Raw genomic sequence first — 16,366 nt, 5'->3', positions numbered from 1 at the left:
GAGAGAAAAGAAAAGTTTAGTGTGTATTGGTGTATATATACACAGATGGCTGTAGGGAAGTAGCTTTTCCTGAACCTGGACGTTAGTTTTCAGGCTCCTGTACCTTCTTCCCGATGGCAGTGGTGAAATTGATAATATGTAAGAATATGGATAATTTGGGAAATGGCTGATGGTGCTTTGGAAAATAGCTGACAGTGCCTGTGAGCAAGATCAAGCTGGCGGCGGTGACAAAACACCAGGTGCAAGAGGTCCATGTGACCTAGCTGTTGCCACAGAGTCTAGCTCTTTGCAGAAGCTCCAGGAAGATTCTGCACATCAACCACTTGCTGCCATTAAGTCTAGGTTCTGATGAACAGATGCTGAACCTAAGCCTGTGATTGGATGGAGGATTATCTGTTTACACTTAGTGTCTAGGTGCTAAAATGTTTTTGTATACAATGTTTGTAATTTTTTAACGGAGTAAGTGCTTCTTAATGTGTTTTCTTATCTGTAAGAAGTGATTGGCATGTAGGGGTAGCCTTCCCCATCGTACTTAGTGTCCCCGCCTTCGTTTAGGGGTATAAAAGTGTATGCAATTCATTTAGGTGTGTCGGTTGTCTTCCTTCTGTTCTGTTTGCACGAGGCTATTGTGGGCTCGCGTGAGTGGATCCGAGACCGTCCCTGCAGTGTATACAAATAAAGAAGGGTTTGGACTTCAGTGTTCTACTCGGTTTCTTTTACTGAACCAGACTAGGGGTAAGATTAGATCCGGACATTCACATTTAGGGGCTTGTCTGGGATCTCAAAGGATTGCTGACGTGAGTCTGCGGCCAAGGAGCTGAGTCGTCTTGGATCGCAGGAGGAGAAATAGGCGCCCCGGTGTGAGTAGTTTTTACTGGATTGGTTTTCCCTGCTCCGCTAATCCGACGACGAATCAGTCATTCGCTGACTTTGCGTGGGGTCCCGACGAGATCATTCATGGAGCTTTTTCACGGGGCGAGTTGACGCAAGATGTCACCAGAGTGAAGTGGTCGTGGTCCAGCACGAGTCTCGCACGATATAACGGGGGGTAGATAAAGAGTTCCCACGGTACTCGGCATTTCTGTTATTTGTGCGAGTGACTTGTCCGTCTCCCGAGCTTTCGCGTTAAATCTTGAATGAACATCGTGAACTACACGTGACACAAATGATGTAACTTTTTTTTCACACACTATAAATATCCTCCCTTGGTTGAATTGGCTCATTTGGAGACATGTTTTACTGTGTATGTGGGAGACACAGATGGACTGAGCACAGTACCTCGGTCTTACTGTGTGTGGGAGAGGGGGAGAAAGAGACGTACACTCACAGAGGCAGAGTCTCTCAGCCTGTGTAAGAGGGAGGGAGAGAGAGAGAGAGGCACACACAAGGTGGATGTGAAATCTCACCTGCCTGTTTCAGTGACAGACACCCGCCGCCAGTAAATGAAGACACCCCCATCTGTCTCCCCCTCCTCTCCCTCGACTCCCCCACCTTTCCCTCCCAACTCCAGTCCCGTCCCGACCCCCTGGGAAACTGAATAGAGCAATAATATAGATATAGAAACTGAAACAATATAGAAACTGAATAGAGCAACATGGCAAAAACATCTCTGACACGCTTTACCCCCTTTCTTTGAGATTTTCTGGGAGCCATCTCTGCAAGTGTTCCTGTTAAAAAGATTATCCAACAATGACAATTAGGTGGGACGTCCTCGAAGGACACATGTTCCCTTGTCGATATTGAGACCACCTTTTTTACTCACCTTCTGTCCCCTCTGTCCAGCTTCCGGGTTTACCGTTCGCAGGAGTTCCCACGCGCTATATCTCTAAAATCTGAAGTTAGGTAATGTCTAAAGGAACTGCAGACGCTGGTTAATGCTGGTTAATACGCACAGAAGGACACAAAATGTTGGTGTAACTCAGCAGGTAAGTCAGATCTGGGAAGAAAAACATAAAAAGCTGGAGTAAGTCCGCGGGTCAGGCAGCATCTCTGGAGAAAAAGAATAGGTGGCGATTCGAATCGGAACCCTTCTTCAAACAGCCTAATCGGAATTGAGTCTGAAGATGTGTCTCGTCCCGAAACATCAGCTATTTTTCTCCAGAGATGCTGCTTGACTCGCTGAGTTACTCCAGCTTTTTGTGTCTGTCTTCGGTTTAAACCAGCATGTGCAGTTCACTCCTTACACGGGTCTCTGTACAACATTGATTGGTAGCGTTCCGGACCCTGCTTCGGAAAGGCATCGATCGCTAGTCGGCGAGGATTCCGACCTGTATCTCTCAAAGAAGTACATGTGAAAAATTTCTCACGGACCATAAAAATGCGTAACCTTTCAGTAAAGTCCCTTTTAAAGTCCTTTTTAAAGATTATAGTTATTTTCTTGAATCTCATTAACATAACTCATGAATAGGTTGATGTCCATATGCAGATGCAAATCTTTATTTTTATTTATTTTTTTAATTCAATCCCACAGAAGACAATTTTTACTCACCTTCTGTCCCCTCTGTCCAGCTTCCGGGTTCACCGTTCGCAGGAGTTCCCACGGTACCCGCAAGAGTTATTACGGATATCGCACTGGCCACTACGTCCATATAATGTTGCAATGCTCAACCACAAGTGTACAAGTCACTCTTGGAGAAATTCAAACTTTCTTGAATTTTCTCCCGAGTGACCAAGATACACGATTACCTGCCGTTAGCGCTACGGTGGTCCACGGTGGTCCACGAATGCCGTACTGTTATCGCACGAGGTTCCCACGATGTTAAACTCTGGTTAACTCTTGCGTCAAGTCGCCCCGTGAAAAGGCCGCTTAAGGTTAGTAGTCTGGAGAACACTGAATTAGATTGGATTCAGTAGGGTTTGAGTCCCTGTAGGGTTAAAGTCCCCACTGAGGAAGGGTTAGAGGCCCTTGGGTGAGGGTTAGAGTCCCTGTAGGGTTAAAGTCCCCACCCAGCAGGGTTTGAGGCCCTTGGATTTGAGGTTAGAGACCCCAGGGGGATTTGAGTCCCCGCTCGGTATTGGGGTACCGATTGGCAGGGTACTTTCAAAGACAATACTGGCATGGTACAGTACTAAGCGGAGTAAGTACTGATGCTCATCGTTGAGGTGAGATTGACAGAGACACTTTAAAAATCAGCGTTGGGAGCCAGCATTAAGGAGGAAGTGCTGAACACCAGTACCTTGCAGAGAAGTGGGGTTAGAGTTAACCCTCTGGGCTGGAGTTCCAGCTTCCGAGTCCCTGGTGGTACTGGGATTAGTACCAAGGTAAATTGGCATTATTACTGTAAAAATTAATACTGGGGTTTGATATAAAGGTGCATAATATTCTTGGATTGTGATCTAAATTTTGATTCTAAGTTTTGCTAAATTGGAAGTATTCATATTGAATGCTTTTGCTTAATACTGTGTAATTACTTCTGTATTATAGTTGTCTGTTTTTGCTTAAGAATAAAACGTAAGCCAAAAGCACGGAGCCAGTCCTAGGAGAATTATCGCCTTCCTCCTAGAACTGAATACGAAAATTCTGAAAGTGATTCGGACCCCGGTGACAATGACACTGAGCCAGAGGCAGAGGCAGAAAAGATATTTGAGCGACGATCCGCTCGCCGCCAATTCCCGGTTAGAGAAATGCCTAACTCCGCATTCAATCTAGCAAATGCAATTGGTGCTGGTAATAACCAAACGGTAGGTGTATATTTTCCGTGGAAACCGAATGAAATGATGGCCATACTGAGTCGTATGCCTGATAGGAAAAAGTCCCCCGCTTCGTTCATAGATTATTTCCGAACTACCATACGAGTGTACCACGCAGATTCAAGTGATTTGTGGGCTCCAGTGCAGCAAGTTTTGACCCCGGTAGAACATGCAAGATTCTTGGTTACTCTAGGATCAACTCACGATCCCCAACTACCCTGCTTGCTCAGAGCACGGCACGAAAGGAGGCAATTCTAGCTACCCTTACTACCACTCTGCAGAAGCCCATAGATCTTTCTAAGATTTTGGATACTAGACCCCGGAGAGGAGAGGGAGGAGAAGAATTGTTAGGAAGATTTTCGGAGATATATATGGATCAATCGGGAGATGTGAACTTTCGAAACGGTGCAAATTCACCCCTGTATTGCGCTATCTTGACTAACTGTCTGCCCACCGTTGTTGCCGAAGCAAATAAAACAAATAATATGGACTGGTCAGAGAATAGTCCGAGTCAAATGGCCCATTTAGGTATCATTGGAAAGATACCAAGAAATCAGAAAGTCAACCCCCGGCTAACGTAAAGACTGAATATGTCGTAAAAAGAGAAATTCTGAAAGCTGTCCCAGATACTACCAGTCACGCAGTCACGATGTTATGTTCCAGATTGGGCGGAGAGACCAAATCGCGGACACAGAAGTCCTCTTGATGGACTATATGCCCCCTAGTTACAGCGAACCCTATGCACCCCCAAGGCCATATTTTAGAGTGATCAGAGCAACGGAAATGGACTGTTGCTTCACCTGTGGTGGATTAGGTCACTGGAGCAGGCATTGTCTGATGAAAAGACAGGAAGGAGGGGGCTACCGACAAGAGCAAAGGGGAGATTGGCAGGGAACGGAGGACAACGGAGGCAGACAACCTTCTACCAGAATAATCCGTTTTCCCACTGACTGGCCAATTTAATGGTGAACGGGTGTAACACTGATGAGGAACCTGTTTTATCATTGCTAGTCGCTGGAAGAGAATGCAGCTTTTTAGTGGATACAGGGGCATCCATGTCATCTATTCAGTCCATTTATAATTTTCCCAAAACTCTGGTAAAACTCAGAGACTGTCCGGATTCCAAGGGCAGGTATGCAAATACCCCATCTCTATGCCAGTTGAAGTAACATACCAAGGCGAGACGGTGCAGCATTCATTTGTCATTACCACAGGTCTGGATTGTAACCTGCTAACTCGGGATTTGCTGTGTGCATTCCAGCTGAAAAATGAGTGTGGAGATAACGGTATAACCATAACTCCCTGGGTTTTAAATGTTACATGTCAGTAACACCCCAATGATGGTCTTTAGATCTAGAAGATGAGTCTCCACTCCATATCACACTAGCATATGACCGAAGTGGCAAAGATAAAGAGCTGGAAAACATTTTCAAGTCCCGTGTGGGAACTAGATGGGATGTAACTCTTTTGGTATTAGTGACTGAACCACAGGGAATAGCAGAGTATGCTGCAATACCTCAGGAATTGCAGAGGCAGGCTTCTGAAGTCGCATATAACAAAGAAAGCGAACTTCCCATCTCATGCAAAGGATTTAGGAATTATAGTTCAGTGAGCAATCAGTATGGTGAATTCCAGCATGAGCCAAAGAACAAGAATTGCCTAATAATTGTACTGTTCAGTTTTATCAGCCACCTAGGACGGTTACTACGCAGTTGTGTCATCATCTGGGGAGCGAGGTATACGAGTATGTGGACCCACAGATGTGGGCAGAAGATCCTACTCAGGTTGGATGTTCAGATTGATCCATCCAGGTAGCTCTCCAGATAAATGTAACACTGCCTTCCATACAACAGTACCCGCTGAAGCAACAGGCAATACCCAGCATTGACAAGCTAATTCAGGGATTACTGGAGCAGGGCATTCTAGTTAAATGTCAATCATCTTGCAACACACCGATCCTCGCAATACCCAAAGCAGGGAAGCCAAATCAGTCAGAGTTAAACCGATCTGTGAATTCCCTGCACCACAGGAGGCAAAGCAAATGAGAGAGGCTCGGCATGGTGAACTATTGTCGACGGTGGATACCCAACATTGCTCTGGACCCAAAAAAGCTGACGCCATACACTAGTATGGAGGGCGGGTTTTGATTGTCTGAGGAAGCCCACAGCTTTTGAAAATTTAAAGAAGTTTTTGTTACAGGCACCAGCATTAGGAAGGCCACTCTATGATCGAGAATTCCAACTATACTTACAATCCTTTCTGATTGCTCAACTGCAGTATTGACTTCAGAAACATGGAGACAAACATCGACCAGTGGCCTACTATTCTTCAAAGTTTGATCCTGTAGCAGTTCTTGTTGAGGTAGGAGTTGATGTGCGCCATAACCAACCTCTCAAAGCACTTCATCACCACAGACGTTAGTGCCACTGTCGATAGTCATTGAGGCACTTCATCTTACTCTTCTTGGGCAGCCGTATTATTGATGCCCTCATAAAGCAGGTGGGAACCTCAGACCTCAAAAGTGATTGGTTAAAAAATGTCGGCAAAAACTCCCGCCAGTTGGTCTGCACAAGTCTTGAGAACTCGACCGGGTATACCATCAGGTCCAGGAGCTTTCCAGGGGTTCACCCGCCTGAAGGATCTTCTGACGTCGGCCTCTGTGACTGTGACTGTAATACCGTCAGGGCAAATGGGTGCTCGGGAAGGCACATCAGTGCCCAAGCAGCTGCGGCTCGCTTGCAGTCCGTCTGTCTTTTTCTTTTTTTGGGTTTCTTTTGTCTTGTTGGACGTATGTTTTAGTTTATTTTTAGTTGTGTATGTGTGGGGGGTGGGGGAAACATTTTTTAGTCTCTTCCTTCGGGGGTATGCAACCTTTTCTTTGTTGTATCTCCGTCTTCGTCTGCGCTGAGGCCTAATCGCGGAGCTGGCGGCCTCCAACTGGGGCCGACCTCGAAGCTCCGGAGGCAGAGCTAGGACTCACCATCGCGAAGCTGGCCGACTTCGGGGCTGTGGTGGCGATACAACTTTGGAGCCTTCGGCCACGGGTCCAGTGGACGACAACATCAGGAGCTCGCAGGTCCCAGGTTGGTGACCGATTCTCCGGAGCTCCCGCAACAACAGCTTCGTCCGCTGGACTGGAGGGTGGCAGGTTCGTCCGCGGAGTTTGAACCGGCCCATTAGCGGAGCTCAGATTCGGCCACGGGACTTACCATCACCTGCACGGGGGGCCAACATCGAAAGCCTGGATCGCCTCAACGCAGAAGGAGAACAACGAAGGAAGAGGCAAGGACTTTAAGACTTTTGCCTTCCATAACAGTGAGGAGGTGCCTGGTAAACTCACTGTGGTGGATGTTAAACTGTGTTCATTGTGTGTTCTGTTATTTTATTCTCTGTCATGATTGCAAGGTACATAATTTTGTTCAAACTAAAAGTTTGAATGACAATAAAGGATACTTTATACCTATTGAACTGTGCGTAGAATGCATTGAACTTGTCAGGGATTGATGCTGGAAGGAATCCAGAGATAACCACCCTAGAAGTCCTGCTTTTCAGTCTTCTTCATAAGACTGGATAGACTCGGCTTGTACTCGCTAGAATTTAGAAGATTGAGGGGGGATCTTATCGAAACGTACAAAATTCTTCAGGGGTTGGACAGGCTATATGCAGGAAGATTGTTCCCGAAGTCCAGAACAAGGGGTCACAGTTTAAGGATAAAGACGAAATCTTTTAGGACTGAGATGAGAAAAACATTTTTTACAGTGGTGAATCTCTGGAATTCTCTGCCACAGAATGTAGTTGAGGCCAGTTCATTGGCTATATTTAAGAGGGAGTTAGATGTGGCCCTTGTGGCTAAAGGGATCAGGGGGTATGGAGAGAAAGCAGGTACAGGATATTGAGTTGGATGATCAGCCATGATCATATTGAATGGCGGTGCAGGCTCGAAGGGCTGAATAGCCTACTCCTGCACCTATTTTCTATGTTTCTATAACTCTCTAAACTCGCTTTGCAGAACCTCCTTCCTCTTCTTCCCGATGTCATTTATGCCTATGAGCACAACTACTGCCGGCTGTTCACCTTCCCTCTCGAGGATGTTCTGAATTCGGTTTGTGATATCTTGAACCCTGGCACCAGGGAGGCAACTGACCATCCTCGAGTCTTGCCTGCCGCCACAGAATCTCCAGTCTGCACCTCGGACAATGGAGTGACCCACCACCATAGCTCTGCCCGACATCGGTCTCGCCAGTCGAGTCTCATCGCTAGGATTGGAGCCACCAACCTGTCGCCCCTCGTACTGGAAGCGCCGTCTCCCTCGACAGCCCCAAGAGGCCTTACCTGTTTGCATTAGGCACAGCCACCTGGGTCTCCTGCACTCCAAGTTTACTCCCCTATAGATGACATAATTGAAACAAATCTAATTGTGGGGGACTGATAAATAGATGAGAGGATGCAAGCAGGAGACATATGTTCGGAATAGGATCAACCATTATAGTAATTATTATCTTCTGTATTAAATGCATCTTATAATCTTATAATCTGATTTGTATTTAAATGTAATTTGTTAGTGTGGCCGTTCCCAGGTTACAGGCCATTTGGTCACAGACCACATGCTTTTTCGTTAGGACACCTTCCTTAGCTCTTCTATAACACAAAGGGCTCAGCGTTTCCGACTGACAACTGTTTATATTAGTCTAAGATAGCAAGGTGTCTCAGGATGTGTGAGCTAGTTTTTAGCTACGTTTAATTATACTCATGTTGGGATAAGAGGAAAGATAGATGAGAAGGGTAAAGTTGGTTGGGTGAGGAGTATGTGACCTTTGTATGTTGGATTTCTTATGTTTATAAAAACTAAGGTGACTAAGGCTTTAAGAAAGAGATGGTGGGCTGGAAATGTAACAATCCTTTGAATAATGTTGTCAGTGTGATGGCAAAGTCGTAAAGAGGCCCAAGGATGAAGCTGGAATGCCAGCCCCTAGAGATAACAAGAAAGGGGGAGGGAGTGTAAGATGGCCAAGAGACAATTATCGTTTGTCAAGTGAGACATTTTTATGACTCTTGCTGTTCTGGAAGATAGGAGATGTGAGTTTGTAAAGACAGAATAAATTTCTATTTTAAAGTGTACAATGTAAGACAACGTTAGTTTAAATATGATTTATAAAGAAGGTCATCTGGGAAATATATATTGTATTTTAATTAGGGAAATATATATTGTATTTTCATTTTACATTAGATCTTTGTGTTTGGATCTGTAGTTTAAGAAGTTACATTATTTCCCAAGATGTATAGGTTTAATGGGAACAATGTCTTGTATATATAAATTGGGCGACCACTGTATCATATGTATCTTATTTTGAGGAGAGATGTCTGAGAATTGAGACCACTTTCCTTTGGTTTCACGTGGTTAAAATAAAGCAATTCAGAACAAAGGAAGGAAAAGCCACGAGGCTAGCAAGGGGCCATAAAGGGGAGTCATGTGACTTATGACTGTTGCAAATGTGGAAATGTACTGGGAAAGAGGGGATAAGTGGGAGCAAGTGATTGGCTGGTAATAAGGGAATGTTAGTAAATGATTGGATATGGAAATGTAACAGGGGTGGGGCATGCTGATTTGAAAATGGTATAAAAAGCGATGATCCTTTGTCTTGAGCGGGAGAGAGCTCCACGTGATTTGATCCGTGGGGAACTAACTCTTATTTGCAAATAAAAGTTTAAACTACTTGAAGAATTTTCCACGTGATCTGAATTAATTTGAGCATTGAAAACCACAACATAATTGGTGCAGCGAGCTGGGTCGGTAAGAGACCATTAATTTAAAGACAGACAGCAGCGCTTCCCAGCCTCTCTGTGGTTCCAAGGGATAACATGGAAAAAAGAGGCCACTATACAAAGTATGCGGTTTTCCGCTTCATTTGGACTAATAACCTGTTGTTCCTGGGAAGCCATTGAGGACACAGAAGTGCCTAGGTAGTTAGAAGGTCTCTCCGACCCAAGAATCTGGCACTAAATTGTCTAGGAGACGTGGAGGATTGCTCGAGAAGTCAGCGTAATAGGGTAAGTAGAAAATAGTTAAGCTAAGTAGTATTTTGCACAGAATGTATATAAGACTTTACAGATACCACCTGTTGAAAAGAGTGCAGGTTTGTTTAGGTAAGGAAGGAATCCCAAGGCATGTGTGGATTAGATCGTTGAGAAGGGTGCGATATCCATGTAGAAGTTAGTTTGCGGATTAGATCGTTGAGAAGATCCGTGTATAGACTGGTGGATTAGACTGTTGAGAAGAGGGCAGTGTCCACATATGGCAGTTATTATCCTGTGGCGACCATTCTTTGAGAAGAAAAGGGAATTTGATCAGACAGGATATTATGTATTTATGTGAAATCAGGGGTTAATTAGGTAGTGTAAAAGTGTAAAATGTTAAGGGCTAGGGCAGAGAAAGAAAGAGCTGAGAAGAAGAGCTCAGAGAAGAAGTATTGAGTTTAAATTTAAACGAGAATAGTAAGTTATAAACTTACCTAAAGTTTGGAAGGTAGAACTGACCAGTAGGGGGCAAATGGAAAGAAAGGAAAGGAACATGGAATGAAGAACTGTTAAAGAGGTAAGAAGAAAAAAAAAAGGAAAGAAAGGGAGAGAGAGAAATGAAGGAGAATTCAGTGGTGAAATAAGAAGTGGAAGTGCTCCCAGTTTTGGAGATTAAAGAAGATGGGAAAAGGGAGTTTGTTGCAGAAGAATGCAGAGAAACAATATTGAATCCATTAGGTAGAGTTAAATGGCACAGAGCAACAGAGAAGTAATGCGGGAGATAAAGTAAAGAGGAAGGAAGAGCGTAAAAATCATGATTGCTAAAGGATAGAAACTGTGTAAGAAATGAAACTTGCCTGCGACCGCTCTGTACAGAGACAAAGAAGAAAATGTGCTCTGTCTGAGGCTTGAAGGGAGTGGTGTGTGGCCAGAAGTTGAGTGACTAGGAGTCTGATTGGTTGTGATCTTAGTGGGGTGTGGTTAGAATTCGAGTGACTGTGAGTCTGACTAATCAGGAGCTGAATCAATGTCCAATCACTGCGTTCAGGAACCTGACTGATAGGGGATTAGAGCATCCTACTTTAACTTTTAAAAAGGAAGATAAGAATTATAAACGTGTTTTGAAACTTTAATATGTGTAGAAAATTGCTTAATTTCTTTGAAGTAAGAATGGAATGAATGTGATTTGTGTGAAAAAAACGGTTTTTGAATGAATTCAGTTCATATATGTGTTTGTGTTTGTGTTCTTTGTGCGTTAGAAGCCATATGTTGTAAGGGTAGGTATGAATGTTCTTTAAGAAACTAAGCGGGGGAGGTGAATTAGTGCACAACTACTTTGCTGTAAGGGATGTTTATTGCCTTCTTTCTTCTTAATTGAAAAGGGGAAAGTTTGAAAATGTAGGTTGCTTAGTTTTTCTGATGTTTCTTTTATATTTCTTTTCAGTAAGTTAATTTGGAAAATTGTTACTCGTATGTATTTAAACTAGGAATTGGAATTTGGGAATAGTAGCGAGAATGGTTTGAAAAAATTGGAAATAAGTTAATTGCTGAAAAAGCAAGCAGCTTTTATGGTTTGCTTAGATAAACATTCTGGTTGGAGAAGGGTAATAAATCAATGGAGAAAAGGGGAGTTGGCAGACAATGAGTTAAAGGGGTATGATGCTAAAACCACTGGATATTTCTGGGAAATAACACCTTTGATCACCCCTGTTTGACAGAAAAAGTGAAAGTTTTATGGTTTATTTTAATGTTGTATTTTACCTGTTTTCAAGATGCAAACAATTGATAAATTGCACAAAGAAAGATCATACAATAAGTAAGGTAACTGCAGTTCGATTGCTCAATAAAACGTTCCCTGTATCTAAAGAAAGCACAGAGAAATGAGGAGAAAGAAAATAAATTGATGAGGAAGTGGCCCAAGGAAGGCACTGTCAAGATAAATGTGTGATAAGATGGAAGTGTTAATTATGAATTATATGCTACAGATAAGTTGGAAAGGTGGGAAAGGAGGAGAGGGGAGGAATTAGATGTACTTAAGCAGTTTAGAGAAAAAGGAGAGCAGGCAGTGAGGAGATAACAGAAGTAGGAGACGACAGGTGTGAAAGTATTAAACCAGGAGAAGTCAGTGGAAGATTTTAAAAGGAAGGTGGATGAATCTGCAAAGGAGGCTAGAATATCTGAGATGTTATATGTTAAGTGGCTTGCAAAAGTATTCATACCCCTTGAACTTTTCCACATTTTGTCACGTTACAACCACAAACATAAATGTATTTTATTGGGATTTTATGTGATAGACCAACACAAAGTGGCGCATAATTGTGAAGTGGAAGGAAAATGATACATGGTTTTCAATTTTTTTTACAAATAAAAAACTGAAAAGTGTGGCGTGCAAAAGTATTCAGCCCCCTTTACTCTGATACCCCTAAAAAAAATCCAGTGCAACAAATTGCCTTCAGAAGTCACCTAATTAGTAAATAGAGTCCACTTGTGTGTAATCTAATCTCAGTATAAATAAGTTCTGCGAAGGCCTCAGAGGTTTGTTAGAGAACATTAGTGAACAAACAGCATCATGAAGCCCAAGGAACACACCAGACAGGTCAGGGATAAAGTTGTGGAGAAGTTTAAAGCAGGGTTAGGTTATAAAAAAATATCCCAAGCTTTGAACATCTCACAGAGCACTGTTCAATCCATCATCCGAAAATGGAATGAGTATGGCACAACTGCAAACCTACCAAGACATGGCCGTCCACCTAAACTGACAGGCCGGGCAAGGAGAGCATTGATCAGAGAAGCAGCCATGGTAACTCTGGAGGAGCTGCAGAGATCCACAGCTCAGGTGGGAGAATCTGTTCACAGGACAACTATTAGTCGTACACTCCATAAATCGGGCCTTTATGAAAGAAGGCGAGAAGAAAGCCATTGTTGAAAAAAAGCCATAAGAAGTCCCGTTTGCAGTTTGCCACAAGCCATGTGGGGGGGACAGCAAACATGTGGAGGAAGGTGCTCTGGTCAGATGAGACCAAAATTGAAGTTTTTGGCCTAAATACAAAACGTTATGTGTGGCGGAAAACTAACACTGCACATCACCCTGAACACACCATCCCCACTGTGAAACATGGTGGTGGCAGCATCATGCTGTGGGGATGCCTTTCTTCAGCAGGGACAGGGAAGCTGGTCAGAGTTGATGGGAAGATGGATGGAGCCAAATACAGGGCAATCTTGGAAGAAAACCTGTTAGAGTCTGCAAAAGACTTGAGACTGGGGCGGAGGTTCACCTTCCAGCAGGACAACGACCCTAAACCTACAGCCAGAGCTACAATGGAATGGTTTAGATCAAAGCATATTCATGTGTTAGAATGGCTCAGTCAAAGTCCAGACCTAAATCCAATTGAGAATCTCTGGCAAGACTTGAAAATTGCTGTTCACAGACGCTCTCCATCCAATCTGACTGAGCTTGAGCTATTTTGCAAAGAAGAATGGGCAAAAATTTCAGTCTCTAGATGTGCAAAGCTGGTAGAGACATACCCCAAAAGACTTGCAGCTGTAATTGCAGAGAAAGGTGGTTCTACAAAGTATTGACTCAGGGGGGCTGAATACTTTTGCACGCCACACTTTTCAGTTTTTTATTTGTAAAAATGTTTGAAAATCATGTATCATTTTCCTTCCACTTCACAATTATGCACCACTTTGTGTTGCTCTATCACATAAAATCCCAATAAAATACATTTTGTGGTTGTAACGTGACAAAATGTGGAAAAGTTCAAGGGGTATGAATACTTTTGCAAGCCACTGTATATGGTTATATGTAGGAAATTGAGTTTAAAATTAGAAGGAAGGCACACCAAAAGGATTAGAGTGGGAGGACATGGTGATAGAAGAAGAGGAATAGGAACTAATGGATATGATACTGCTTTAAAAAGAAAAGAGCAGGACAGACATAGAATATCCTTTGGGGCACCCATACCTGAGAGGGCTAAAAATACCTTGCCCAAAATTTATGATGGGGCTGGAAAATGGATTGGGGTTTTGGAGGAGGAGAACATAGGATGTTTATTGGCTATGGGAGATTTGAAGGCACTGTTGGTGAAATAAATAGGAATCACTAAACTGACAGAACTCCTGAAGATGGCTGGTATAGAAATTCTGTGAATAATGTAATAAACAATGGCATGCTGTTTGACAGTCAGACAGAGGGTATGGCAGGCCCTCAGACAATGTTGCCCACTTAAGATGGACCCCAATGCATTGGGGAGATCCACTGGGAGAGGCAAAGAATCCAGCAGCCTATCTGGAGAACCAGCTGAAAGAGTGGAGACTCAAAACTGAACAAGAAATAAAAGGCAACCAGTTAATGAACACTATATTCTGAACCACTGTGGTGGATGTCATGCCTCCTCAAATCAAGTCTAGATTGGGGGAGGTGGTGGGATTGTCATCTATGTCCCACCCCTGGTTCAGCGATCATTTGGTCCATGCGGTCGAGAAATATTGCAAAAATAAGAAAAAGACTTGCAGACCAGCAGGAAGAGTTGCAGAGAAAAGTGATGCTAATGTAGCATGAAGAGCAGAAAAGAAAGAGCATGAAAAAGGAAAGACAATGTTGTCAACAACAACAGACCTGGTTGGAAAGACTGAAATAAGTGATGCACCGACACACAGTGAGTCCTATGACAGAGCCAAACAAGGGCCAGAGAATCCCATGCCAATAATTAATATCTTTGGGAGAGCGTTTCCTCAAATGCCCTATTAGGAGTGAAATAAATCTGGATATGAGCCCAGACAGGACTGGAGTCCCCAAGGGAGGGAGGTATCTCAAGGAGGCCAAGGAAGGCTAGTAGAGAGGCAGGTAATGGATAAGGTGTGATGGGGATGTGAACAGGTATGGTAATCAGGAAATAATAATTATATTAAGATAATGGTGAATATAGCTATGATAGGAACATTAAGTATTGAATCCACCTAGGCTAGGATGCCGCAGGAATTTAAATACTTGCCCCATGTTTTTAATCAGATGTTAAAGGTAGATTTGGAAGGTGCACCAGCGATGCCAGAGAGTAATGGTGGATGGTTGTTTGTCAGGTTGGAGGCTGGTGACTAGTGGGGTGTCTCAGATTTCTGTGTTGGAACCACTGTTGTTTGTAATATACATCAATGATCTGGATGATGGTGTGGTAAATGGGATTAATAAATATGCAGAAGATACTAAGATAGGTGGTGTTGTGGATAATGAAGTAGATTTTCAAAGTCTACAGAAAGATTTAGGCCATTTGGAAGAGTGGGCTAAGAGATGGCAGATGGAGTTTAATGCTGATAAGTGTGAGGTGCTACATCTTGGCAGGACAAATCAAAATAGGACGTACATGGTAAATGGTAGCGAATTGAGGAATGCAGTTGAACAGAGGGATCTAGGAATAACTGTGTATCGTTCCCTGAAGGTGGAATCTCATGTAGATAGGGTGGTAAAGAAAGCTTTTGGTGTGCTGGCCTTTATAAATCAGAGCATTGAGTATAGAAGTTGGGATGTAATGTTAAAATTGTACAAGGCATTGGTGAGGTTGATTCTGGAGTATGGTGTACAATTTTGGTCGCCAAATTATAGGAAAGCTGTGAACAAAATAGAGAGAGTACAGAGGAGATTTACTAGAATGTTGCCTGGGTTTCAGCAACTAAGTTACAGAGAAAGGTTGAATAAGTTAGGTTTTTATTCTTTGGAGCACAGAAGGTTAAGGGGGAACTTGATAGAGGTCTTTAAAATTATGAGAGGGATAGACAGAGTTGATGTGGATAAGTTTTTTCCATTGAGAAAAGGGAAGATTCAAACAAGAGGACATGATTTGAGAATTAAGGGACAGAAATTTATGGGGTAAAATGAGGTGGAACTTATTTACTAATGGTGTAAATAAGGTCAGAATAAGGGGGTGTATGTGTTTTGTTTGGGGAACAATGCTTCACCTTCATACCTAATAATACTAGCCCAGAGGGGTCTTTCACTAAAGCAATGGATAAATTGAGAATTTTGAAGAAAGAGAACAAGCAGAGTGTGGGTTTTGGACATGACGTCTTTAGTTGGCTGGAAAATATTTGGCGGTTGGGGAGCATGGCTGATTAAGATGGGGGTGACTATTGGAGCTGCACTGCTGGGGGTTATTGTGGTGCTATGTTGTGACTTACCCTGTGTTACGTTTTTTCTAGTAAGAGCCACTGCCAAGCAGCTTTCGTTGATCCAGGATAAAGGTGAAACTGTTTCCCCTAAGAAGCAGATAGAGGATAGAATACTACGATGATGTGCAGAACATGCCAGAGAGATATTGAACTATAGATTGTGCGGAGAACTGGGTCTTTTTCCCCACCCTAGTATAGAGGGGGGTGGGTTTTTGGCCCAGATATCCAGGTTTTTAGAGAAAGAACACTATAAAACTGAGCATTACAAATTTAAGGACCCTGAAATTGGTCGTAGTTTAATTGATAACCAAGATGTGGAGCTTGTGGTGTTCTTTTTCTATGAAACTTAGAAATCTCAGAGGGGGGAATATATAGTGATTATTATCTTCTGTATTAAATGTATCTTATAATCTGATTTGTATTTAAATGTAGTTTGTTAGTGTGGCCGTTCTCAGGTTACAGGCCATTTGGTCACAGACCACATTCTTTTTCGTTAGGA

General features: G+C 43.1%; 1 long non-coding RNA gene across 1 annotated transcript; it reads left to right on the top strand.

Moving 5' to 3' along the window:
* The first annotated feature begins 2,101 nt into the window (after window positions 1–2,101).
* Window positions 2,102–10,825, top strand: LOC116977806. The gene is made up of 3 exons (XR_004413308.1): window positions 2,102–2,140; window positions 2,747–2,757; window positions 10,725–10,825. It is a non-coding gene; the product is annotated as an uncharacterized LOC116977806 (long non-coding RNA).
* Window positions 10,826–16,366: the final 5,541 nt, after the last annotated feature.

The sequence above is a fragment of the Amblyraja radiata genome, chromosome 10 (genome assembly GCF_010909765.2).
Source record: "Amblyraja radiata isolate CabotCenter1 chromosome 10, sAmbRad1.1.pri, whole genome shotgun sequence".
NCBI classification, from domain to species: Eukaryota; Metazoa; Chordata; class Chondrichthyes; order Rajiformes; family Rajidae; genus Amblyraja; species Amblyraja radiata.
The sequence above is the reverse complement of the archived record's forward strand: the minus strand, read 5'-3'. Positions and strand labels throughout refer to the sequence as shown.